Source organism: Diadema setosum, chromosome 5 (genome assembly GCF_964275005.1).
Source record: "Diadema setosum chromosome 5, eeDiaSeto1, whole genome shotgun sequence".
Classification (NCBI taxonomy): Eukaryota; Metazoa; Echinodermata; class Echinoidea; order Diadematoida; family Diadematidae; genus Diadema; species Diadema setosum.
In genome coordinates this window covers 13,421,814-13,448,201 of record NC_092689.1, presented here as the reverse complement: position 1 = coordinate 13,448,201, position 26,388 = coordinate 13,421,814, and the positions used below count along the sequence as shown (strand labels likewise).

The window sequence follows — 26,388 nt, the reverse complement described above, 5'->3', positions numbered from 1 at the left end:
CCACATCTGTGGTGAATGTTCAAAGTGTATTAAGAATCCCCCTCCCTCCCCCCCCCCCACCTCCTTGGATAAGGTTACTGCATTCTTGATAGAGGTAGATTGACCTTTTTGATGTCCTGCAGTTACCAAAAAATACAAAGTAATACTAGGTGTTACAAAAAACATTTCCCACTTTTGATCCTTAATATTTCAAAAACTATATATCAGATAACAGTGACATTGATATGAGCAAAAGCTGAATAGTGTACAGTTTTGTTGGAGGCAATTTCAAAATGACAGCATAATTCAGTTTCATTGAATTAAACATTAACTTTTCAGTTAGGTTTCAGATATTGCTCTATTTTCAACCTTCTGTACAAAACTTAAACTTTGCACAGAAGTCAATTGGTGTGTATGGGAGTGTGTAGTTGACACCCAGACAATGGTCCTGGACAATGACCAAGATTTGAATGCTCCATTATTTATTCATGAGAAATTCCACTATCACAGCTAGTCTTTATTCATTCTGAGATGTAGTGTATGCAAGCACTTGGAAACATGTGCTTACTTATGTCATGTGCATGCGTTTCACCCTTTGCTAGGAATTCAGACTAGCAGTGCCCAGGCAATCCATCATGAATAATTAATAAAGCATGCATGTGCCTTGGAGCAGAGCTCTGAACAGGTGGTATCCAGGTCCATTGTTCAGGGTCATTGTAAGTACACACTCGCATACACATCATTAGTTCCTGTGTAAAGTTCAGGTTTTGTATGTACAGAGGGTTAAAATATGACCGAAATCTGGAACAAAACTTTGAAATTAATCATGAATTTCATGACACTGATACAGGTTTTCATATTCAAATCACCTCCAACTAAATTGTACACTATTCAGCTATTACTCATATCAATTACATTACTCTGATATATAGTTTTTGAGCTATTAAGCATCAAAAGTGGGAAATGTTTTTTGTAACACCTAGTATAATGCTGTATTTTAGAGGAATGTCCTCATGTGTTTCACCGCCACCGGTATGCAGCATTAAGTTGTCAAAGTTTTTAAGTTGTCAAAGTTTTTATATGGTGTTTTTATACTCTTTCTGTATGTGGATTGTGATGAAAAAAGCAAAACAAAACAAAAACGAGTGCAAATCGTGAAGATATTGCATTGTGTAGAATGCACAAAAAGGTAACCAAACCTTCAATTCAAGTGAAATAATTTGATTAAGTCTAATATTTATACACAATTAATTTTCCACAAATATTTGGTATATTTGGCATATGGTACAAGCAATAAACATGAAAGTATGACCTTGTAGTATTTAATCTTGACTTTTAGAGAATGTGTAGAATCTGTCATTGAGCTGCAGATCACTGAAAATGTGTAAGCTTTTGCTTTGCTTCTTGATTATATTTAAGAATGTATCATGGAGACATGGAGATATTCAGTGCAGCAAGGCGTGCATTTAAACTGCAGAGTGCTTCAGGTTCTGATTTATGTCTGTCCTGTCTGTCTTCATGCAGGGATATTTACTCACTGAACCATATTATGTAAATAGTTGCGACGGACTTATGATTTATTCTCCATGCTAATGAAAAGATGTTTGTGATAAGCATTAGGGGAAAGAATATATAACAGTATTTGTAGAGCACACAAAAAAAAAGGTTACATGTATGCAATGAATTTGACTTATTCCTGTAACTATTAGGAGATGTAATACCTTGCATCAGATGGGAAATGCAGTGAATTCTTGTGCCTCTTCTGAAACAATGAAATCCACAAAACTGAACAAAGAATCAGGAAGACACATAAACACACACACACACACAAACAGATAGAAAGTGTGTTTAAGATGAGCTGGAGCGAAGTAAAACTCCTGACATGTTCGTGTTGGACCGTTCTGCAGTTTGAAATCATTTTGTAGTTGTATTGCAATGCACAAAATCTTGCCTAAATTTGCAATAGATTGGGTGAAGAAAAGTAAGAGACTGTTCCTCATTGAAGAGAGTTCATAAAAGCACAGTGAATGTCGTATCCAGGGGAAATTCATTCATAGACCTAAGACCTCATGTCATTCTCTGAAGTAGTTTGCAGTAGATGTTCGTTACATCCAATACGCGATGGTCACCTAGACTTGATATCAGTGAGTCACATTCTCTGATTGAATAATTATGAAATGTTGAAGAAGTTCTCGTGTGTAGCTATTAGGGAGATTTAAATTTGCAACGCGGACGTTTAAGACGATAATTGCGCTGGCCATTCTCCTCTTTACCTTCGTCGTGTTGCAAAGTAGCTTAATTAAGATTATTATGCGAGGACCTATCGAATACAAAGTAAAATGGCACCCCCATAGGATCATTGCATCAAGCACATGTAGCTCTCTGCGTCATGGGTTGAGAGAACGCAAAGATGGCCCAGAACACATAGTGAAAACTCTGTTGATGCGAAATTGATTTTGGTAAGCAATTTTGCGCATGTGCAGGAAAGTTGTATGTTTGTTTTTTTTTTCCCCTCTGAACGTCCGCGTCCTGAAAATCTAAATCTCCCTATTGACACGTCCCACCAACCTTTGAGAAACCTCTCCTGTGAATTTAGTCTTCCATATAATCTCCCAAGACCTGACTCACGGATTATTGTGAACACTGCCCACCTGAAGTCTTCCTTAGAGCCACTTTTGTTGGGGTTACAAATATATTCAATGTCCTTGAGCTGTCACGTAAGTTTCATATTCTGATACTCTTATTCAGTATCAATCGTTTTGATGCTGTTCAGTTATTGAATCTATTTTACCTTGCAGGTTTGAATCAGCAAGCATAGATGTGGGTGTACTCTGTCCTTTCATTCTCTTATTCATTTTGCCGATCAGGATGTTCTTGTGGATCCTCAGTAATGCGGTTAAGAGTTAGAACTCAGATAGCCATCATTATCCACTCATTTACACTGTCATATCAAGTTGTTTTATGGCATAGAATACTAGTTTATTTTATGCTATGTACGTATTGTACAATTTATCTTATAGCGGGTTTGAATGGTGTGACAATGAATTTCTGCTTGAATCTGTTGCATTTTATGTTAATATATGAGAATACATGCAGTAAGCAACTAGTTTCTTGAATTGTGGCTTAAAGGTAGGGGATACCTTTTACAGACCTCCCAAAATGCAGCAAAACATTAAATATGAACCTCAGGGGACTTGCTTAGGCCACTGCTTAGAAATTTGGAAGTCAACAGTTATCTAAAATTTGAATAATGCACAAAACTCAACTACTCAGTAGTTTTGTGTGTCAGCCACACTTAAGCCTTTTTGTTGCATTCTTCTGTATTTGTGATCTATAAACACAAATCTAAAAGTACAAGAGCTGATGTAATAACATATAGAGTGTGTGGCAAGAATGTATATAGAAATGTTTGTAAGTGTTGATGAACTTTCTTCACAAAATAAACATGATGGACACACATGCAGTACATGGGTCTGCAAAGGTAGCCTAGTAATGTACTGGAATTTACGGTGAGCCCCGAAAACAATTCAATTCAAAATCTAACGGTCAAAAAATGTACTAAATGTTACCTTCCACTTTCAATACTTTATGGGAGTTTCTAAAATGATACTCTCTTCAACATACCACTGTATTTATACAACTCTTCATTTAAGGTGTGCAAATGGGATTCCCTACCTTTAAGTAGATGGTCAAATGATTCTGTCCACTAAAGCAATAAGGAATCCATGATGCCATTTTTAAACAGTGCATTGTGTTATCTGTCATTCAGGGTATGTGTAACAACAGAAACAATATTCTGTACTCAAACTCTGAAAAGCCAGGAACATTTGACATGACATCTATTTCTTGAGGTGTGGAAACTATTATTAGAGTCAAAAAACACAACTTAATGTACCATTGCACAATGTGGTTCACATTGTCAAAATAGAAGGTAAGGTTTAAAGGCTCAAACTTTTGAAAAGTCATGTCCTAATGTGTAGTATCGGTTCACTTATTCCATTAAATTTGAATATGAAATTTAAGTTTGTAAAGACAGTGCCCTACTCACTTAGATATCTCAGTGAATTACAAGTGTGACCGGACAGATTCTTTTTTTTTTTTTTTTTTTTTTTCAGGCTGCATTTGCAGAAAAAGAACATTGCCATTAAGATATAATGGTGCTGATAGTATTTTGCAGTTATATGAATAATTTGTTTGCTACTCGTTTGCTTAATGTTATCTCAATTTTGTTCTACTCTGTGTTTACCGTGTAAATCAAATGTACTTATTTGTGCATTACTAGTCTGACATGATTAATGATATGCACTTTTTATATTTTAGCCAATAATTATGCAAAGTTGTTTTTCTTTTGATACATTTTGCCTGGCATTAATTTTGCTGTATTTGAATGATGTAAGCTTGTATTTTATATAATATTATGTTAAATTCAGTATTTTAGAAGTAGTGCAGAGATTTGCAAGAATTGGGGACATACTATATTCTAGTAAAAGAAAATTAGGTTGCTAATTTGTAACAACTCAATTATGCAATTATGTATTTTGACAGGCCTACTTAGATTTCGCTCAGGTCTCTATATGGTCCTGCCTGCCAAATTAAAGGGAAATTTATAGTCACTTGTTTCATCTACACAGAGGTATTCAGAATAGATGATGCTGTAAATGTAATAGAGTCATGTATTACTATAGAAATTAGCCATCTAGCTTTTATAACATGCCTGTCGAACCTTGGTCTTAAACGGGCTCGATAGAAGACATAAGTCGTTCAGCAGCTGTTTTGATTGTGGTGGTTTCACACAGGTAGACTTTTTTTCATGATTGCTGTGGCAGGCAGTGGCATCAATCGCACAAAAAATTGCGTTGCCATGTATACAGGAGAGGCAAAGAGGAAAAAGATCGTCCAAGGGGTGGTTGTGAGAGCAATAACATCGCAAAAACTCAGGTCAGTGAAAATTCGGGCAAATTGAGAGAAATCGTTCACTCGATAGTATCTCGTTTAGGTAGAAGTGTACTCTATGATCATTCTCTTGAAAAAGAACACTCTGAAGTTATGACCACCGCTATCATGAATGTAAAATACATGTACTTCCACTCATTCGACAAGCACTTCGTCAGTATTAAGCAACCATTTTGTAACATGAAATCATATATATTATTTTGTTTATGGTCATAGATCAAAAACAAAACAAAACAAATTAACGATCAGAATTGCCAACACATTTTCTTCTGTAATGTGTAAAATCTTCTCCAAAAGAAGTACTTAAACTGTGCAGAGCAGTAGAACAAATTCAGACTTAGATCAAGAGTGAGTCAAGTTCTATACGCCAAGTTGGGAAGAAACAGACAGATTAACGAGAAGAAAAACCGTTCAAGACAGTGTATATGAAGCCAATGTTTTCACGGGTTTTGAATTGAGCTATTTTGAAAGAGTTTTGTAATATTTTTGCAAAGGAAAGTGACAGATGTGTATCATTATAAATGTATAGCTTTAACAGTTTGATTGACAGTGTGCTCGATATCTTCATAATGGGCGTCATATAGATTATTTTTACCGCTCTATAATGTAATGAAACACATATCATGTTGAAATCACTTAGTATATACTGTTTTGAAAGATATCATATTGGACGTTACAGTATATAATATTAATGCAAATGTGCTATTCGATGTATATGACTGATGATGTTATTACAAATATGTGAATAAATAAATGTCACAAATAACTTGCCATCAATTTGTTAGTTTGCAATTTCATAGTGTATGCTTGTCGATGTTAATTTTTTGATTTTTCTTTCTTTAATGATTGATTTTAGGTGCGGAAAGGTTAAGAAAATATTTCTCCTTGTTTTCTTTGCTGATTCTGAGTAAGTTCCCCAGTGCATAATTATGATCGAACGAAAAAAAAAAAAGACTGTTTGATGTGTTTGTGTTAACATTATGTCTCCGATGTCTTGTAGTATCCAAGGGTTTTTGAGATTCACTACAGAAAAAGTGATAGTAATGATAATATGAACAATAAATAACATAAACCAAACCAAACCAAAACAAAACAAAAAACGGACAAACCAAATGCTTTGAACCGCTGTCTGTCCTTATAGGCAAAGTATTCCTTTATTCTCAAATGATGAGAAATTCATAAAATTGTGGAACAAGTTCACTGTTCATAGGAAACGAATATTATATCAGTCACATAATAATCTGGTACATCAACAATACAGGAAATGGCCTCATGCCCCGAGTCTGTCTCTTGATTCACAAGTGAACTGCCTTGACAATACGTTCCTTATTAAATCATTAAAAAAACGAAAGGGTGCTGAACATGATCCCAAGTTCTTTATGCACTTGTAATAAACACGAAATATGACGAGAAGAGTACAGTATTTAGGGTTATATTGCACGTAATAAGTTTAATCATCGTAAGATATATCTCGATCTGAGACATTATCTAGTATGGTAAATGTTGTTTCCTGAAAGGGAGAAAATCTTGGTTCCTATATCTCGCCAGTCTCAGAGCGTCGGATTCAGGCAACTGTAATAAAACTGCTTGTACCGTGTTAATTTCTTAAGCACCACACTTGTCATCGTTGATGACTGGTCATAGCTTGTGTTGAAGGGAGGGAGGGATTGGACACTCCAGAAGAAGTTGATCTATCGGAAAGCATCGCAAAGAAATATGATATCGAGCGGAAAGGACCTCGAAAGATACTTGGGGAAAAACAGAACAAGTAAAAACAGGTCTTTGAAAGTGATGATGCCGTCAATCCCTCCCCCCAAACAAACACACACAAACACACACGCACACACACAACGCACACACACACGCACACACACACTCACACAAAGCACAAGAAAACTTTCTCTAGTACATGTATTTATTTAGCACATCAATGATATGGTCTATGGAGCGATTAGTGTTGTTGATGTTATGCCTTTTATTTTGGCGCCACTTTCTCTTACTAATTAACCAACAATTTCCAAAATAAGTGCGTAATTATTCAAATTCATGAAGTACCCGATGCATGCTATAAGGATTAGAACCAACACTAAGTGTTGCTGTCGGGGGGAAGCTCGGTTGTCTCGTGGAGATGACGCCTGTCCGGTGATCAGGAGGTCGTAGGTTCGAATCCTGCTCGAGTATGTACGCTCATGATTTTTTTTTTTTTTTTTTTTTTAATCACGGCTACTACTAAAACACTGATCAATTCAGTGCTTATTTACATCGCTGTAGGGCAATTTGTCAATCAGTTGCTGTCTTGTTTCTGGTTATCATAATAGCAGACGCAGTAGCTATAAAGCTGAACGGTTTCTCAAGTTTTGAATTACCTTAGGCTTACTATCATGAAGATACACTCTTTAGATGAAGTACCTTCGAAAGTACGTCAAATCGATATTATAACTGTGTTCTTGTATCAAAGAGGATGTTTTACGTGCAGGATCGATCTCTTGATGATATAGCGTTACTCCTTGTATATTATAATCGTCTTATTAAGGTGATGGACGTTAATATGAAGAGCAAGTACCACTCACCGAGTATACCTTTCAGAGTCGTTTTGGTGTTTAACGAAACATAATATTTGTGCAGACACGCTCCTGGGGTGTCAGGTTGCCTTGTGATGCTGAACCAAGTGCTGGGGGCGTGTCCGTTGCCATTCAAAAAAAAATATGTTATAAATACGGAGATTTTGTACGAATGATCGAGATCGCATTCAAACGCGACTTTGAATTAGCAGTTTCTCACTTTCCACGTTAAGTCGAACCTTTTTGCAGGCAGCATCGTCTATCACTTGACGCGTTGAAGATGAGCAAAATGATCATCGCAACACTTGTAGTGTTGTCACTGTTGTCTACCGCTTCTGCCAATGGTGAGTTTTGTGTGTGTGTGCGTGTGTGTGTGTGTGTGTGTGTGTGTGTGTGTGTTTGTTTGTTTGTTTTTTAATGGCCAGCCAAACCTTTGCCCTTTCTGTACTTTCGTTGGCATAATGCTAAGTCTTCAAGAAAGTCTTAATATTCAATATTTTTTTTTCTTATTAGAGAACTTTGTGGTATGAAATGTGTCATGAAAGCTTTCCTATACGAGAAATAGAATTTATATCAAGAAGTCAAATTGTTATGTCAAGAATTTGGAATGTGTGACAGAACAAGAAACGAATTCTTGTTATTAGAAAGGATGTGTGCGTGTGTGTTTGTGAAAATGAAGAAAAGCCGCTTTGCTATCCGAGAAATCTAACTTCTTGTATCATAAACTGAAAACATTTTGATTTCTTAAACCCCTTTCTGTACTTTCGTTGGCAAATTCAAAGTCTTAATAGTCTTAATATCCACACTTTTTCTGAAGAAAACTTTGTGGTATGAAAGGTTTTTAGGAAACTTTAATATATATATATATATATATATATATATATATATACGAGAAGAGTTTGTTATGCCAAGAATTAAATTTGTGATGTAAAGAATTTGGAATGTATAACAAGTAACGAATTGATAGACAAATTGCACTACATCGACGTAAATAAGATCTAAAATCTGAAAACCGAAAAAATTCGTGAATTTGAATAAGAAACGAATTGTACCATCAGAAAGGATTTATGTGTTTGTTTTTGAAAATGAAGAAATGCCACTAGCTTGCTATCCGAAAAATCTCACCTTTGGTTTCATAAAATCTATATGTGTTAACTTTGTAATTATTTTTTTTTTTTGTTATAATGAAATCAACATGTTTTTCCTTCTTCATAACTCAAAATCATTTCCTTATATCAGGAATATTAACATGTTAGAGATAACTAATTGTCTTTGATACTGTTGATAATTCACATTGATCAGAAGAAATATTTTTGTGATATCGAGAACTGGCTTTCTTTGGTCAACAACTGACGTCTTTTGATATAATAGATTGAATCTATACATGAGCAATTTTTGTGATATCAAGAATCACATTTTTCTGAAAGTTATGAATTCCAGAGAAATGCCAGTACGACTTGCCACATGTTTTAAGAGGCAAGCTTTTCAAGAACCCCGCATTCAAACACCGAATTCCATTACTTTTTAAAAGATCAGAATCAGCAGTCTCTTTTTTTTTCCGAACCAGTCATTGAAGAGGAAATTAAAGATATCGTGCAAAATTTGAACACCAAGAAAAGCTTGGGATGTGACGGAATCACAAATTTTCTCCTTTAAAATATCATTAATGAAGCAGTTTCACCATTAACACACATCTTTGATTTATTGTTATCGCCTAGCATAGTTCCTCAAAGAATGAAAATAGCTAGAGTAGTAACAATCTTTAAAAAAGGAAAAAGAAATAATTGAATTATGACCTATTTCTCTGCTGACTTCATTTTCAACACAGTTTATTCTTGAAAGACTGGTATATACGCGCACACACACATTTCTTGAAAAGTATGAAAAGTGTGAAGTTTTTGTAACTCCCAATTTGGTTTTAGGAAAAGATACAGCACGACCCATGCCTTACTCACTTTTATCCATAAAGTTGCTCAAACGATAGATGATGTCTCCCACACTATTAGAGTTTTTCTTGATTTTTTCTAAGGCATTCGACCACGATATTTTGATTTACAAGCTATACGGCATTATTATGAGAAAATACTTGGAAGGTTTTGGACTGATTTCGAGATTATTTATCTAACAGAAAACAATTTGTGACTATAAATGGCCGCGATTCTCAGGCTTGCTTAATATTAGGCCCACTTCTGTTTATTTTGCAGATCAACGATCTTCCTTGTTCCTCGCAATTTTTCCTTTTTATGTTTTGCTGATGACTCCAATCTGTTTTGTACACACAGAGATCCTTATACTCTCATTGACACTATGAATACAAAAACAGTCTTGGATATATGCCAATAAATTATCACTCGATATAGATAAAACTCACTGTATGCTTTTAAGTAACAGTCTTCAAACGCTTCCCCTTCATAATATTAAGGTTTTTAATGAAACTGAATCAAACCAAGTTAATTGTACAAAACTTTTAGGGCTTTTCATTGATAGTGATAGCAATATTTAAGTAATATTCTTTCTAGAAACATGCGTGTTCTTGGTAAACTTAAGAGTATTTTTTTTTTCTTATCAAAGTTTTTATAATCTTTATTCCACTTTGATATCTCTGTATCTTAATTATGGTATTTTTGTATGATGGAAATGCAACTAGAAATCTTCTTGATGTACTGTTACGTATTCAAAAGCGTGCCATAAGAAATATCAACCATATCGGAAATTTTCCCATACGAACATTTATTATCAGCTATTCTTCGAAAACAAAATACTGAAATCATCAGATCTATCTGTATTCAGTTATAACGTTGGCATATTTATGTATCAATTTTCCGCCAAGAAGTTACCGGATTCTTTTTTATTTGTATGTTAAAAATATAATAATAATTTGATTCACGGTTTTCCTACCCGCCAAAGCAACGTATTTCACCTTTCACGTACAAGAGCAATTTTCGCTGAAAAAAAGAAAAGAAAAGAAAAACAAAAACAAAAACAAAAACATCCCGATAATGTATATTGTATACAGGCCCCACAGACTGGAATGACATCTCCCCCGAAATAACTAGCTGCTTGTCTTTATATTTCTTCTACGCAAACTAAAAGTCCCGAATTCACGAAGGTGGTACAATCTTTGCCCATGGTTTAAACTATGGACAAAGGCCGTAGTTTTGTTTGGGGCGCCAAGTGTCGCATGGCCTATTTCATTACAAAATCAGTCATTTCGTCGGTGAAATGACTGATTTCATCCCGATTCACCCAGATTCATCCTGATGTATATTTCACTAAAATGATAAATAAAACATATTTCAATATCAACAAAGTGCATAGAATTAATTAAAGGACAAGTTCACCTTCATTAAAATAATGATTGAGAGAATGTAGCAATATTAGTAGAACACATCATTGAAAATTTGAGGAAAATCGGACAATCCGTTCAAAAGTTATGAATTTTTGAAGTTTTTGTGCAGTCACCGCTGGATGAGAAGACTACTGCAGTGTATGATGTCACATGCGTACAACAATATAAGGAAAATATTAAGAGAATTTCACAAAATTTCATCTTTTGTAAAAAGTACACATTCCCTTGACTCGTTACTGACATATGTTATGGGTAATATCATTCCCATTGCCTTTAGAAAGAGGCAAGTCAAGTGCTTTTTTATTATGCAAAAAAGGTGAAAATATGTTGAATTTTCTTTACATTTTCTTTATACTGTTGTACGCATATGACATCACGAGCCTTAGTAGTCTCCTCATCCAGCGGTTCCAACACAAAAGTTTTAAAAATTCATAACTTTTGCATCGATTGTCCAATTTTCCTCAAACTTTCACTGATGTGTTCTACTAATATTGCCGCATTCTCTCAATCATTATGTTAATGAAGGTGAACTTGTCCTTTAAATTCTACTTCATTCCAGATGTAAAAAGAGGGTAAAGGAGGTATTGTGATATTATTATTATTGTTATTATTATTTTTATTCCGATATCATGGCTACAATTCTCGCCCTCGAATTCCCACATCCCGCATATTTGTTTGTATATTTGCTTCCACTTCTCTGTGTAAATCCGCCTTCCAACACGGGAAAAAGAAAGAAGAAGAAGAAGAAAAAAATGTTATACAAGTTAGAATGCGTTGATGTATGGTGGAGAGGCATACACATTCGAGGGTACTGCATCTCAAGTATCATCATAAACTTAAACCAGTGCATCATCTGCTTTGTAAAACGTTTTTATGAACTCTGATATCAACTTGTTGAAACTTTGTATTTATTTAAATACAATGAGACGGCTGTTCGATTGACCGTGCAGACAAAGGGGTGAATCAAAGCGATCGTTTGGGCTCTAGAAACGCGCGGAGCTACCTGCACGGGATAACACGCAGGGCAGTTACGCTTTTCCCTGCACACCTTTTGCACCCTCGTGCATTAGCGAAAAAAAAACAAAAAACAACCCAACAACAACAGCAGCAGCAACAACAACATCAATAACAACAAAAAACCCAAAACAAGCGAATAATGAGAGCACGCGTAACACATCAAATGGATACATTTTAACCCAGTTTGTAATGGTTATCATGCCCCGAGCCCACAAAAACTTAACAGTTTCATCAAACCGTTAAAAAGACTTCAACCCAGTTTTTTTTTAGAAACAAGGGATGAAAAATTTGATTCGAACGTCACAGGTAGACTCAGGCTCACGAGACCGACACTGGGCAAAGAAGGCCCACGAGACCGTCAGGATGACATCTATAAACCAATGGAGAATGCATGATCGTTGTATAGGATGTCCTGATAGTTGCATAGCGAAGAAATAAGTGATTGGTAAGGTGTTGCTGCGTCAGTTGCCCTCTCTCACCCCAGAAATTTTCAAGATCTGTATTTGTGTGTGTGTGTGTGTGTGTGTGTGTGTGTGTGTGTGATTGTTTGTGCAAAAACTGATGGAATTCATTGAAAGTGTGCACCAGATCTTTGTACTTGTACATTAATTCCTAAAATGCAGAGGCACCTTCGCGGAGTTAACATGCAAACGACGCGTCGTTTGCATGTTAACTCCGCGACATTTTCAGGTAGTCTTGTCCCCCTCCCTTAAAAGATAAAAAGTAAAAAGATTTAAAAAAAATTGTGCGCTGCCATGGCAATTACAGTCTAGTGTGGGACCTTCAAAGAAAATGTGACTGCTATATATATCAAAATTCCTTGATAGCGCCTGTAATAATAATTTTGTTGTTATAGTTTATAACAGTTCTTTATGAAAAATTGTACCTTCGCCGTCCATTTTTCTTTTTTTTCTTTTTTAATGAGGTAGAAGAATTTATCCACCGAAGCCGTCCTGTCCCCTCCTACATACACTTACTCAGGAAAAAAAGAAGAAGATAAAATGATGAGCATAATTATTCAGGTCAGCCTACTAGAAAAAGTCCACTTGAAAAGTTAATAAGAAAATGTTTCACAAAAGTAATGATCAGTATCCCAGCGCATACCAGCGCATATCCCAGTGCATATCCTGCTTTACATGATCTGGAGGTGGCTTGGTAATCAGCAAAAGCGTGGATTTAATATGAATTTACACAAAATAACGCAATCGTCTTTCAAGGTATCTGTTTTGATTCAGGAAAACAAAAAGTAATGCATCTATGAAATCAGCTTTATTCTTTCAAAAAATTACCGTTTTGAGGAGAATGATAATATCGCAAACACAAGCCAATAAATCGAGGATCCTCGCTGTGATATAAAAAGTTTGCATCAATTAAATGTCATACATTATTAGTTACGGAGACAAATAATTGGTTCTCTATAACTCCTTAGCAGTCGGGTAGGATATCTAATACTTAACTAGTGGAGAGATGAAAAAGGGGAAAATCTTACATCCTGCCCATAAATATCTTCCAGCATGAAATGGGGAAAACCCATCAAAATTAGGAAATGTCACTATGAAAGACCTAAGCTTGAAGCCATGCATCGTTCATGTTCCCCTCTTAATGCAACACGTGTACCCTGTACAGATACACACTTGTAGTTGACCTATAGATGACGTTGTTCATCTTGTCGGTCTCGTGAGCCTCTTTTGCGTAGTGTCGGTCTCCTGGGCTTTGTTTGCGTGGTGTCGGTCTCGTGAGCCTTTTTTTTTTTTTTTTTTTTTTTTTTTGCCTAGTGTCGAACTGATGGGCTTTATTTGCCCAGTGTCGAACTGATGGGCTTTATTTGCCCAGTGTCGAACTCGCGGGCTGTATGACTCATGGACCTATTTTCAATGTCGGTCTCGTGAGCTGTAGCTATGACTCGTGGCATGGGTATCGGTCTCGCGGGATGACGTCAAGACTCCTGAAGAAGACATAGGACGCCGAAAATTTGAGTCAAGTAAACTAATGCTTTATTGGCCAAAAATCATTACCAGCTTGTTTCTTTAGACATTCAAATATAAAACCCACGGATAAGCTTGTACAATTTACTTCACTAAAAACTTACCATAATCTTCTTTCATTTTCTTGTAAACGGATCTGCAGGTGAGTAAAGGGAATTTGTGTGTTGGAGTAACGAATCTTCGGAATTGCGAACATCACCCTTATGGTCAAATTTATCTTGAAGCTCGACTGTATCATGGGCCTGAAAATCTACAGGTCAGATTCAATACCTTCAGTAGAGTGGAAAAGGTAAACTAAACAAAGAATTGAAGTGAGCATGCTTTCAATTTTCTCCAATGTATTTCTTTTCTATCATTGAACAAGTCCGCCTCGTTGGTGGTGGGTCTGTCCGTGAGGGAAGGGTAGAAATCCAGCATGATGGAGAATGGGGAACCTTGTGCGATGACTTCTGGGATATTAACGACGCCGATGTAGTCTGTCGAAGTCTTGGGTATGAGGGTGTCATAGAAGCTCTGTCACAAGCTCACTTCGGAGAGGGTGAGGGCAGGATCTTCCTCGATAACGTCGAGTGCTCCGGAAGTGAATCAACCATCATTGACTGCAATCATAACGACATCGGGGACAACAACTGTGGGCATTACGAAGACGCAGGAGTTGAATGCAGCTCTCCACCCGATGAGACACGTTTTACTTCAACGTCAGTCAGTCCTTATATTTCGCTACAATATTTCTGACCACTATTAAAATGGGAGAAAAACAAGGTAAACAATCAACCTCACAAAGCATTGCAGAGAGACAATTTACTCATGACTGTCTGCTTAAAATCAATATTTGTAAAGAACGTTTTTGAAGACGGACATAGCACTGTGCTATGTATGGAAAATCATAGTCTTTAGAATTGGATGTTCTACTCCCAAGTAAGCAGTATACTAATGAATTCAATTATTATCGCTTTATAACTGTTTTCCGTTAAATGATCCAGTTCGCATCGTCGGGGGTAATTCCGCGCTGGAGGGACGGGTGGAAGTCTTTTACGACGGGGAGTGGGGGACTGTCTGCGACGACGATTGGGATTTGGAAGACGCGAATGTAGTTTGCGCTAGCCTTGGCCTTGGTCCTGCACTCGAGGCAACGATGTATGCTGCATTCGGAGAAGGATCTGGCGAGATCCTACTAGACGACGTTGAATGTATCGGTAACGAGGCAGGTCTCTTCGATTGTCCAAACGCCGGACCCGGGAGCCACAACTGCTTCCACTTTGAAGATGCGGGAGTGAGATGCTCACAAGGAGGTATAGATATGCACTGTCGTTTTAAATTGCAGTTGCAATGGTTACTGTTGATATACTTTGGTGAAACGAATGGTCTGCATATGGATATAGACTTAAAGGGACATTCCAGGCGATTTTCATAATTTCACATCATGTATTACATAAATCAACAGCTCCATGTATAGATTTGTGGAAAGTATTTTGGTTCTTGAGTAGAAAAACAATACTTTGAAAAACCTTACACGAATGACACTGATTAAGAATGATGACATAGGAGGTTCACATATTCCAGAAAATAATGTAGTGCTCAGTGTAATTCCATTACAATACCGCTTGCTTGCGAGTTTACCTGTGTATAATCTTTGCATGCCTTCTTTTGTTCTGCTTCCTTGAGCCCAAATTCATGCATTCTAATGGGGAACCTGCCATGTCATCATCCTTGTTCATTGCAATTTGTTAGAGAATTCGAAAATATTCTTATTTTTCATCCCAATTATCATAAATTTTGAAACTCTGTCCTCAGTATAACTAATTTATAGTGGTTCAAATGTAAAAATCCGAAAATCATCATGAGGTCTCCTTTAAGGCCATGGTCGCTGTTGCGGGGCTTGATAGCCACTAGACAATTTTCTTAAAAGAGGCAGTGCTTATGCGTTCTTTTTTAGATTGAAGTCAGAATGACAAAGTCAGTACAGCACAAGAGTGATCACGTTTGTATGATTCCCGCATTTGAATAAACCAACTCCCTTTACCCAATTGTGTTACGTTTACTCCACCCCTGAGCAATTTGCAACCAGCCTTCAGACTTCAGGGTACTATGGGTTTGGAATTCACTTTTATGAAAACCAAAAGAACTTATTTTTGATCAACTAAATTAAAGCATTCTGTATCAGCTTTTGATAATCGATTTTGATATCTGTGATACAACAGTGCGGCGGAATCAGGAAAAGAATATTTCGCTTAAAGTTTTTGGAATTATAAAAACAATCTCAACGGCTTTTTTGGAGGTTTTCAGCATAACAGATGAATAATAATAACTATGCTGAGTTGATACTGACCAGGTCTTTGTTCATTTGTCTTTACAAAATGTTGGTTAGAGGTATTAAGATATTCAAGACCCTTCGCTAATAATATCGATGTTTCGTTCAAAGTCAAGGATGTCGGCATTACATCCTTCCACCCGATATTTGTAACGCCCTTTCCGTTGTCAATAGAATATCAATAAACTGACTACTGTATTACGGCTGACTAAACGCATCGCGTTATGTCACTCCTGGACAATCAGTTCTTACATTATAAGAGTAAATGCAAATAAGATCAAAGAATGTCATTCCGCTCTCCCAATGTATCAAAATTATTATGTTTCTCCTTTTGCCTCGCATTATTTTGGGAAAAGCAAAACACACATTAAACTTTAGTGGGTGTGCTGATATAATTTTTCTTTAGACATGCCTATGTTGAATGTACTTCCTGTGTATCACTGAACAATGGAGTAGACATGCATTCAGTACGTTTTTTGTGTTTGTGTGTCTGCGTCTCTTTCAAATTGTACCAAGTTCGCCTCGTTGATGGTGAGTGTTCATCCGAGGGAAGGGTAGAAATCTTTCACGATGGAGAATGGGGAACCGTGTGCGATGACCTCTGGGATATTGACGACGCCAGTGTGGTCTGTCAAAGCCTTGGATTTGAAAGCGCTGTAGAAGCCTTTTCGAGCGCTGAATTCGGAGAGGGAACCGGAAGCATCTTGCTCGACGACGTTGAGTGCTCGGGAACAGAATCATCCATTGTTGCCTGCCCACGTTCCGACTTTGGTGTTCACAACTGTTTCCATTTCGAGGACGCAGGAGTTCGATGCTCTCCAGAAGGTAAGCGCATTAAAACAACAACAACAACAACAACAACAACAACAACAACAACAACAACAGCAGCAACAACAAAAACAAATCATTGCAGTGGTCAGTCCGTGCTTTAGCTCTCAAAAATATTTAATGTCCGCTGATATAAGCAGAACAGGTGGAGGGGAGGGAAGCAGTGTTGAATTCACAAATTATGATTAATGAATTGTGGACAACAAGACTAGTGTCTTCTGTGCCACGGCCCTCCCTACTCAGGCGATTAACCATACACATACAGTGTATGTGGGCCTACTGCTGGTGATAGTGCGGGTCCAATATATACGTCTTCGTATAATACTAAGGCTTACATACATGTATGCATATTACATTTCCTCAGTACGAGTTTTCCCCAAAATCAATACCTGTTCTACTATATTCTATTCTATTCTATTCTATTCTTTATCTACATTATATTTCGATTGCTACCGCTATCAGCTTAAAGATACATTTTGTAGATCCACTCACCCGTATAGTAAGGTATGCTTTCAGTGGTCTGAGATACACTCCTTACTTGAGTTTAAATTCAGTGCTTGTGCCGCTCTATTGAAAACAAGAATTATATATCATGTATGCAATTCAACATACACAGTGTAGCAGTGAGTATGACCTATTATCACGTTCAAATCCGTATTTTTTTTTCTTTTTTTAATCTGAGAGTTCATGAACACAAGCATGGAAATACGCAGCATTGCATGACAAAGAACGTTTTTGTCATCAAAGGAAATAAAATAATGAATATTCCCGAACTATTTGAAGATACCTGATCTGATGTCTGGTACTTTTAAGCTCCATTATGTAGATACATCTTCGTGGTAAAGGCAACTCTTCTGGCGGACGTATAGGTATAGGTGTAGATATAATAGCAATTGGATTTTTTTTTATTATACTTGCAAACTTTGTACAGTGTGTTTCACTTGCAGTGAAATACCAATTTTAAAATGTTCCACTAATAATTGCCTGTTACAGGACAGCTTTCCTATTGATGGATCAAAGTAGCTTTGACTCCAATTAAATGTTTTGGCTTGGCTGGCAGTTGTAATAGGCACTCAGTCACGGTGAAAGCTCTATAAAAGGCTAGCTTTCTCAAACGCTTTGATTTTTCTATTGACACATCACAAGACCAGGCACGATGCTATTAACGTTAATTGTACCTATAATAGCAAGTTTCATTTTGTTTTCTCTCGTTCTTTCAGCACATACATTATGGGCTTATTCTGTGCAATTATTCATGTCATAAACTACTCAAATCCCTAATATCGGTAATTACATTTGTGGGAATGGTAATCGCGCCCTGAAATAGGACCATCAGCTATTCAGAAACTTCAAAACGAATTATAGTCGCACTTTACCTGTTTCAGGCAGCATTTTCCTTCTCATTCGACCTTATCTCTCTCAGTGCGACTGGTTGGGGGCTCGTCGGCCAGTGAAGGAAGGGTGGAGGTGCTGCACAACGGTGCCTGGGGAACTGTGTGCGATGATGACTGGGATATCGAGGATGCCAACGTGGTCTGCAGAAGTCTTGGTTATTCAGGGGCCTCTCAAGCCTTCTCCAGCGCAGAGTTCGGCGAAGGATCTGGGCTGATCTTCCTTGACGACGTCGATTGCACAGGAAACGAAGCGAGCATTTTCAGCTGCTCCAACTCTGGGATAGGAGTCCACAACTGCTTCCATTTCGAAGATGCAGGAGTGAGATGTGCCTAAAGTAGGTGAGGGCTTGGAAAGTTCGTTTTGACACTTTCTTGCTTCCCTACTTCTCCTACTTCTTCTTATTCTTTTTTTTTTCTTTTGGTCTTACCTATATGGTCTTTTATGGTCTTTTATGGTCTTTCATATGATATTTTATTCATATGGCCTGAGCTTAAGAGTCGTAAGAGCCCCCCCCCCCCCATTTCATTCCAAACAGTTGATGAACACTCTGAAGCGATATTATAATCAGCCATTCTATAGCACCCCCAAAATGATTGAAGAAGAAACCGATAGAAAACGATTACGAGTACGATTACGAACCACCTTCAGCAACATTGAAATGTTAAAGACTGCATACAATATCTAACTTGTTAGATATTGGCGTCGGTAACTTCTCTCCATGAGATTTACTTATGCTTCCGGAGCGAAATAGAGAAAGCTAAATATCAATAAGATTTCACTTTTTAAATTTTATACCTAAAACTTGTGTGAACGTGTGGTAAGTCACGTCAACATTTATGAAAGCACATTAGTCGTTATTCATTTGAATTTTGAAACAGCGGTAGGAATTTTGGGATGTCAGTAGGACATGCTTTTATGCAAGAACTACGCTAATGTCGGAATGACAATTAATTTCTCTTTTCTGGAATTATTCATAGTTTTCTTAATTTGTTTAGCCAGATGTTTGCTATTAAATCTAATGTTATGTTTTCGTTTTTAGGTACTGTATTACTGTTTTGACGAAGGACCTCGCAGTTCCACGGACAGTTTAGGGCCCAGATGAAGATGCCTTCTTAAAACAGTGCAAGCTACAGCTGCTGGGAATTCTTTACGAAATCATTTAGATAATTCTATAAAATTCTATAGATAATGCCATATGGCATAAACTTCTTGATGTATAATTTTTCTTCCCAATGGCATTCAAATTTTTGAGATATAACTACACAATATTCTCCACCAGTTAACTAAATGGGAAATGCGTAACTACACTAGTTGATTTTTGAAGCTAGTTGGTTATATGCTTATAATCATAATGGCAATGACAATGGTATAAGGACAATGACGCCTAATATGATTCTTTTTGTTCAGCCTTCAGTAAAGCATGTAAACATTGCACAAGAGGTGACTTAGGAATTCAGTAGTTCTATTTGGTTTTATTTTCTTCAAGATAAAAGTGTACTTTTTCGTTCTTACTCTAAATTGGTTAGATGTCTAAAGACAAAATTTAGGCAAATTCCACTGAAGTAGTTTTAGGTGAATGTTGTACACCTATTTGAAAAAGCATTGCGGAGTGAAAACGGATTATATAGCTATGATGTTTAAGTAGATATTTGTCTTTGTCTTTCTTTGTTTCGACTCATACGATTATTCCAGAAATTTCACCAAGGTGGCGGTAACATTGTCACAATAAAGTTTCTTTGCATCGAAAAACTAGTTTGTTTGCTCGTTTGTTTTGTTTATTTTCACTGTGATTTCTCTGCCACCTCTCTCTTTCTCTATCACTCGTTTTGGAGGGAAAAATCATGCCACTCAAGTTAATACATCTATTAAGGAACGTATTTAATGTCGAGGAATATCAATTCTGTCCTCTGCACACCCTCTCATGGCAAAGAAAAAAAAAAGACTGAACTCAGTGACTCACTGAGAATTGAATGTAAGGTTCGCATCACGAGTTTGATACTGCATTTTGGGTGGGTGCCTTAAAATAGAAGATGCATTTATAACCATATGATCAATGCAGTTGAAATGCTTCAATCCTGTATCGTATGGCTTACAAAGTCTTCAGGACTACTAAAACTTTATGATGGTACTTCGTTCGAACTTTCATTTTTCAAATTTCAGTTCAAGTAGTGTACAGGTTCGGTGTAAAAAATCTAAAGTATTCTGTAAGTTGTGGTTTCCCTATATAAATGTATAGGAATGCCTATAAAAGAAGACATCAAAGGATAAAAAAAGGATAAAATGACAAATCAACGTTACTATCGTTAATCCTACAATTATACTTAGTCATCATTTTACATCAGTCGGAATCGTATTAATCTTATGGTACTATTTTTCAAATTGCCTCATAACTTACTGTTCACTGGCACAAATTATTGTTTCTACGTGTCTGTGTGTTGAAGGGCGTTTGTTTGTTCATGTACAAACATCGGACAAAAAAAAAAGAGTTAGGTAGAGAAAAACGTACACCACTATGATTATGTGGCATGTGTGTCAGTGTGGATGGGAATAATGATGGATTATGAGCCTCGCACCTTAACAGTTCGTGCTCAATGCTTGGTAGTAATCTCGACCCTGCAATTACATTCATCGTATCAAAAATATGTGTGAATACAATGTTTTGCTTTATCGTCAAACACAAATTATCATGCCAAAATGGAAAACTGAAGGTGAGGATCAATTCTTTGAAAGATTGCTACTGTTTCCTTTTTCATTGCCGTCATAGCGCCGACTAGGGTATTTGCAATTGAAAAAAAAAAAATAGCAGAATCTCATTGAGACCAAAAACACAGGGAAAGCGTGAAAAAAAAATTACATATTATTATCAGGGAAAACAGTTTTTTTTTTTTTGTGGAATGGTGAAGAATTGTATGCTATATACCTGACTATCTTTCAGTGATCACAAAAGTATATGTAAGCTTTCTGAAACATGAAGAAAATTTCCTTGCGGGAGATTTGAGTGACATTGATTTCTTTTACGAGAAATAAGCTGACACATGTGCATTTGAAGGATGGAAATAAAATTTCAGATCGCTCGAAGATCTAAATTTCAGTCTTAGTCGGTTTGACACATCGTCTATCGGGACTTTACAGGAGTATGACAACGAGAAAGATACGTTTTATACACACTAAACATTCGTGCACAGCACACAAAGATTTTCGAAATATAATAGCGTATTCACTTTTCCCTGTATTCCTTTTTATTATTATTGTTGGCGTGATTAGAATTACATAACTTTTGTTTGTTATATTAATTTCATGTAGTCCATCTCTTACCTTTGTCAATACAGGTCTGAAATATGTCTAAAAGTTACTACACCGTCAAGTAATCCTTTCGAAGAGAATCCCCTTGAACAGTGATTTATCCGCCTTCTACAGGATCAAGTGTGTTGCAAATAAAACCTTGAGTTTTCCTTGCAGATTACGTCAACTTTAAAAAAGCGTTCACTCTCTCTAATTTTGTGCATTTGTATGCACCCAGAAAGATTTGTATTTCTTTTAATTCGTGTAATTTGGTGGCTCTGGAGCATACTGGGGCCCCAGAGGGAGCACAGTGATAATTTGTACGAACAAATCCTTCTACACCCTGTCAGGTGTCTATAGTGATATCCCAAGTTTGGTGACAAAAATACCGTGACCATGCGTTTTCGAGAAGATATCAACCTGGCCCTCACTTTCATCTCATCCCCCTCCCAACATAAAACGGGGACAAGCTAACATGAAACTGCAATCACATATGTATTGACACCATTAATTCAATTATTTTTGGAATTACAAAATAATATATTTTTTATTTGGGTTTTGAGTGGGGTAGATGGTGCACATTATCTCCTTCAGAGATAATACCTGCCAGATTTTGAAAGAAAATTGACCATGCGTATTCAAGAAGATGAAACCGCAGAAATCAGACACCGAATTGGTACCCCCCCCCCCTCACACACACATTGTCTGATGGGGCACCCATATGATCCGCCATGATAAAGACTTAACACCGCAGTCATCAATGTACCGACTCATGACACTTTAAACTATAAAGCTCTGTCACCTCCGGTTCTAGGAAAGATTTTTGAAGATTTCTTAATTTTATGATGGGAGTTGGGTGGTCGTGTGACATGGGGCCCGTTGCATAAAACTCCAACCGGGTTTTTTTTTCCGGTTGAAATCACAAAATTCCGGTTGGAAGCTCCCAACCAGAGTTTTTATGCAACGGATTTTACATTCTTAGGTTAGCAACCTTAAAAAAATTCAGGTTGGGCAAATCTCAACCTGAATTTTTTAAGGTTGCTAAAAAAGTTTTATGCAACGGGACCATGGTCCCCATTTGGCAAGAAAAAAAAAAATGATATCCTGTTACCCTCGGGGTGATACGCGCCAAGCTTGGTGATGAACCATATTGAAGAAGTTTATGCATGACGCGCGACGCTAAAGGCGCACCCCAAAGAGGTTCGATAGAACCTCTTTGGCGCACCCTCACTTGAGCCTCTGGCTCAGGTGAGCCAAAACACCTCTCAAGAATTGATGTCTGCCCGCATACCATTGCCAACAATACAAAGTACGAAAAGTACGACGCAACAGCATTTCCAACAAGTTCTTCAGGAGTAAAATGGTATAGATGCTGTATGTGCATGCATGATGTCATGGTCCTCACGAAATTTCAGATATAACAAATCAATTTCTTTTCACTGATTAACAAAATTGTATCAAACATAGAAAAAGGTTAGATAATAATAATAATAATAATAATAATAATAATAATAATAATAATCATTATAATTGCATTTATGACGCTTTATAAGGGTGTTTCTAAGCGCTCTGGTGCTTTTATATATGTGTAGGGTTGGACCTACTACTAATCGACCGCCTAATGTTTATTTGCTTGATAAGAATATTTAACACGGAAATTCACGTAAAAAACTTGACCTACGTGATTGAGAAAATCCAGCTCTATCAAATGCCGTTGTTCCCTTTTCGATTCGAAGTTTCAGTGCAAAAATATCGCCGACGAACTTGCGTGGCCTCGTTTCAGCTCCCCGCGGTAAATCGCGTTTTTAGGATCGACCGCTGATTTTGCATTGACAATGCACGTAAACCGAGTTGTATTGAACACCGTGTTGTACGAAGCTTTTTAGAAGCCTTTTAGAAACTTCCATAGACATTACATTGTGCTGTCATTACGATTCGGTGAAAATATTCATTCGAAATTTTGTCCTTGATTAAAACCATTAATGAAGAGTGAATTATCGCGTTTTCCCACACCATCCTAATCTACATTCAAAGCCAATCCATTTTTATGTGCTTTGCGCGCAGAGAAGTGCGTATTAAGTGTTCAGTGCGCGAATTATACGCGGTCGGTTTCAATAAGGGTGGTCGATATGTAGTAGGGCTACCATACATATAAAACTAGAAAACACAATTATATAAAGACAATGCCAAGCCAAAATAACAGTCACGAAAAGAAGGAAGAAAATACATGTGATACAGTGATACAATGACATATAACTACGTGCGTCTCCAGGCAAAAACAAACAAACAAACTGATGAAAAGGTTAATTTCTTTCCTACCATGATATCACTCCACAGTACGACGACTATACTGCAAATATAATATAAAAATAAATCTTGACAAAGCGATTACGTTGTCAAAACTTACAGAAGATGGATGGTACTTTTGGTTCCTTTTCAAAAATCCCTACTCTGGTGCTTCTGCTAAAATATCCGGGATAACCATATCGATACTACCCGCACCATAAACATGATAAGAGATAGCGATTACATAAAATACAGAGAGCTAACCTTCCTCGATTAGAAAATTTTGATGTTGTCAGAACTGGCTCGACGGGGAAACACTCATTCTAGTATGTTTACAATAACATCCCACCAACCCCACTGGGAAGCATTTTTGCTTGACACTGGCAAGACAATTCAATTCAATTCAATTCAATTCAATTCAATTCAATCATAGTTTATTTCCAATCAATCAACGAGAATCAAGAAAACATAGTACAAATTTCCAATCAACGAAAATCGAAACATAGTACAAAGTATACATGTCATGAAATGATATTGTTCGAACATTTGCAAAAGATTCATGTAGTATCCGAGATGAATTATATAACAACATATGTTTGAGGAACAATAAATATATACTTCGTGGACGTGCGGAAAATAGATTCGATTGTGGAAAATAGTGATCCACTAAAAAGTAAAGCTTGTGGGACGTGGATCGCTAGATAAGTAATGAGTAAATAATATATTATTCGAGGTTTTTTTTATAGCTATTATATTTGATATAGATTATTTAAATCATTTGTAAAAAAGATATATATGTAGTTAAATTGAGATACGAAGGTCGGGAAAAAAAAATATCAATGCTAATGCCCGGACACTGTTAACTGACCTCGTGTACCGGGAAAAAATGACAAGGACAACACACACGTACGCACATTACCCACACACATATAAGACGCGAGACAGTACCGAGAGGAGAGAAGACAGTAACAATAGAAGTCTACGAAGAACAAAAGACGGGAAAGGAAGAGGAGAGAAGAAAGAAGAGAGGTCCGCATACAGAACACGCAAAGTGCTGCGACATCAGGGCAGGTGAAAGCTCAAGCGTGAATTAAAACAATTTGAATTATCTAAAATTATAAGTAGAGAGTAGATGTTTTCTGAATTTGTATTTAAATGTGACAAATTTGGGGGAATCTTTTAAACTATTATCTAAATTATTCCAAAGTTTGGGTCCGGTATAAAGAAATGTACTTTGGGCATGTGCGGTTCTCATTAATGGAAGATGAAATTCACCGGATCGTCGTGTGGGGTAGTTATGTACATGACTGTTTCGATGAAATAAGTCATGAAATATTTTAGGTAAAAAATTACTGTTATAATTGAACATAAGCTGGCCAAGTTGAAACACGTACAAATCTTTTATTTTTAGTATTTTATGGTAAAAAAACAAAGCATCTGTATGTTCTCGGGTATGTAGATTAAAAACAATTCTGAGCGCTTTCTTTTGCAATAAAAAAAGATTATCAAGTAATATCTGATATGTATTACCCCAAGCAAGGATCCCGTAGTTTGAATAAGGTAATATCAAACTAGAATAAAGAGTTAATAATGCAGATGAAGGAAGATAATATTTTAATCTGTTCATGACGCCAATATTCCGTAAGATAATTTTACATATGTTATTGAGATGATTCCTCCATGAAAGCTTGTTATCAACACAAACACCTAGAAATTTAAAGGTAGAAACTTCTTCTAGGGGAGTAGTATCAAATGTTATATTGCCTGGGATGCTGTCTAAAGAGTTACTAAAGAGCATAAATTTTGTTTTTTGAATACTTAGTGACAATTTATTTGCGTATATCCATTGTATAACCTTTTTCAATTCTTCATTTACTGTTCTTGTTATGATATTTGGGTCTGGGTGGGAAAAGAAAAGGTTAGAGTCATCCGCGAATAATATGAAAGATAGTTTCTCCGAGGATCTATGAAAGTCATTGATATAAATAATGAATAACAGTGGGCCTAATAAACTCCCTTGTGGAACACCACATGCACTTGTTTTATTTTGAGAGTCAAAGCCGTTGACATGTACAAATTGGGATCTTTTTGATAGGTAACTCGTGAACCACTCCAAGGCCTTTCCACGTATGCCATAATGAGATAATTTGGCGAGAAGTATTCCATGGTTAATCGTGTCAAAGGCCTTGGAGAAGTCCAAGAAGATACCTATTGTGTGTGAAAATGTTTCGAGTGCGTGTGTGACTTTGTCGATGAGGGCGAGTAGTGCGTGTGTTGTGCTGTGATTTTCTCTAAATCCAAATTGAGAATATTAAAATAATATCACAGGTTTTAAGAAAACGTGCTGTCCTTATATAAACTATTCTTTCGAGAATCTTAGAAATAGAAGATAGTAAAGATATGGGTCTATAATTATTAACATCGTCCTTCTCCCCTTTCTTA

At 36.6% G+C, this 26,388-nt stretch overlaps 1 pseudogene; it reads left to right on the top strand.

The window, feature by feature from the left end:
- The first annotated feature begins 7,708 nt into the window (after positions 1 to 7,708).
- LOC140228525 (uncharacterized) overlaps positions 7,709 to 26,388 on the top strand; it is a 333,922-nt pseudogene continuing 315,242 nt past the window's right edge.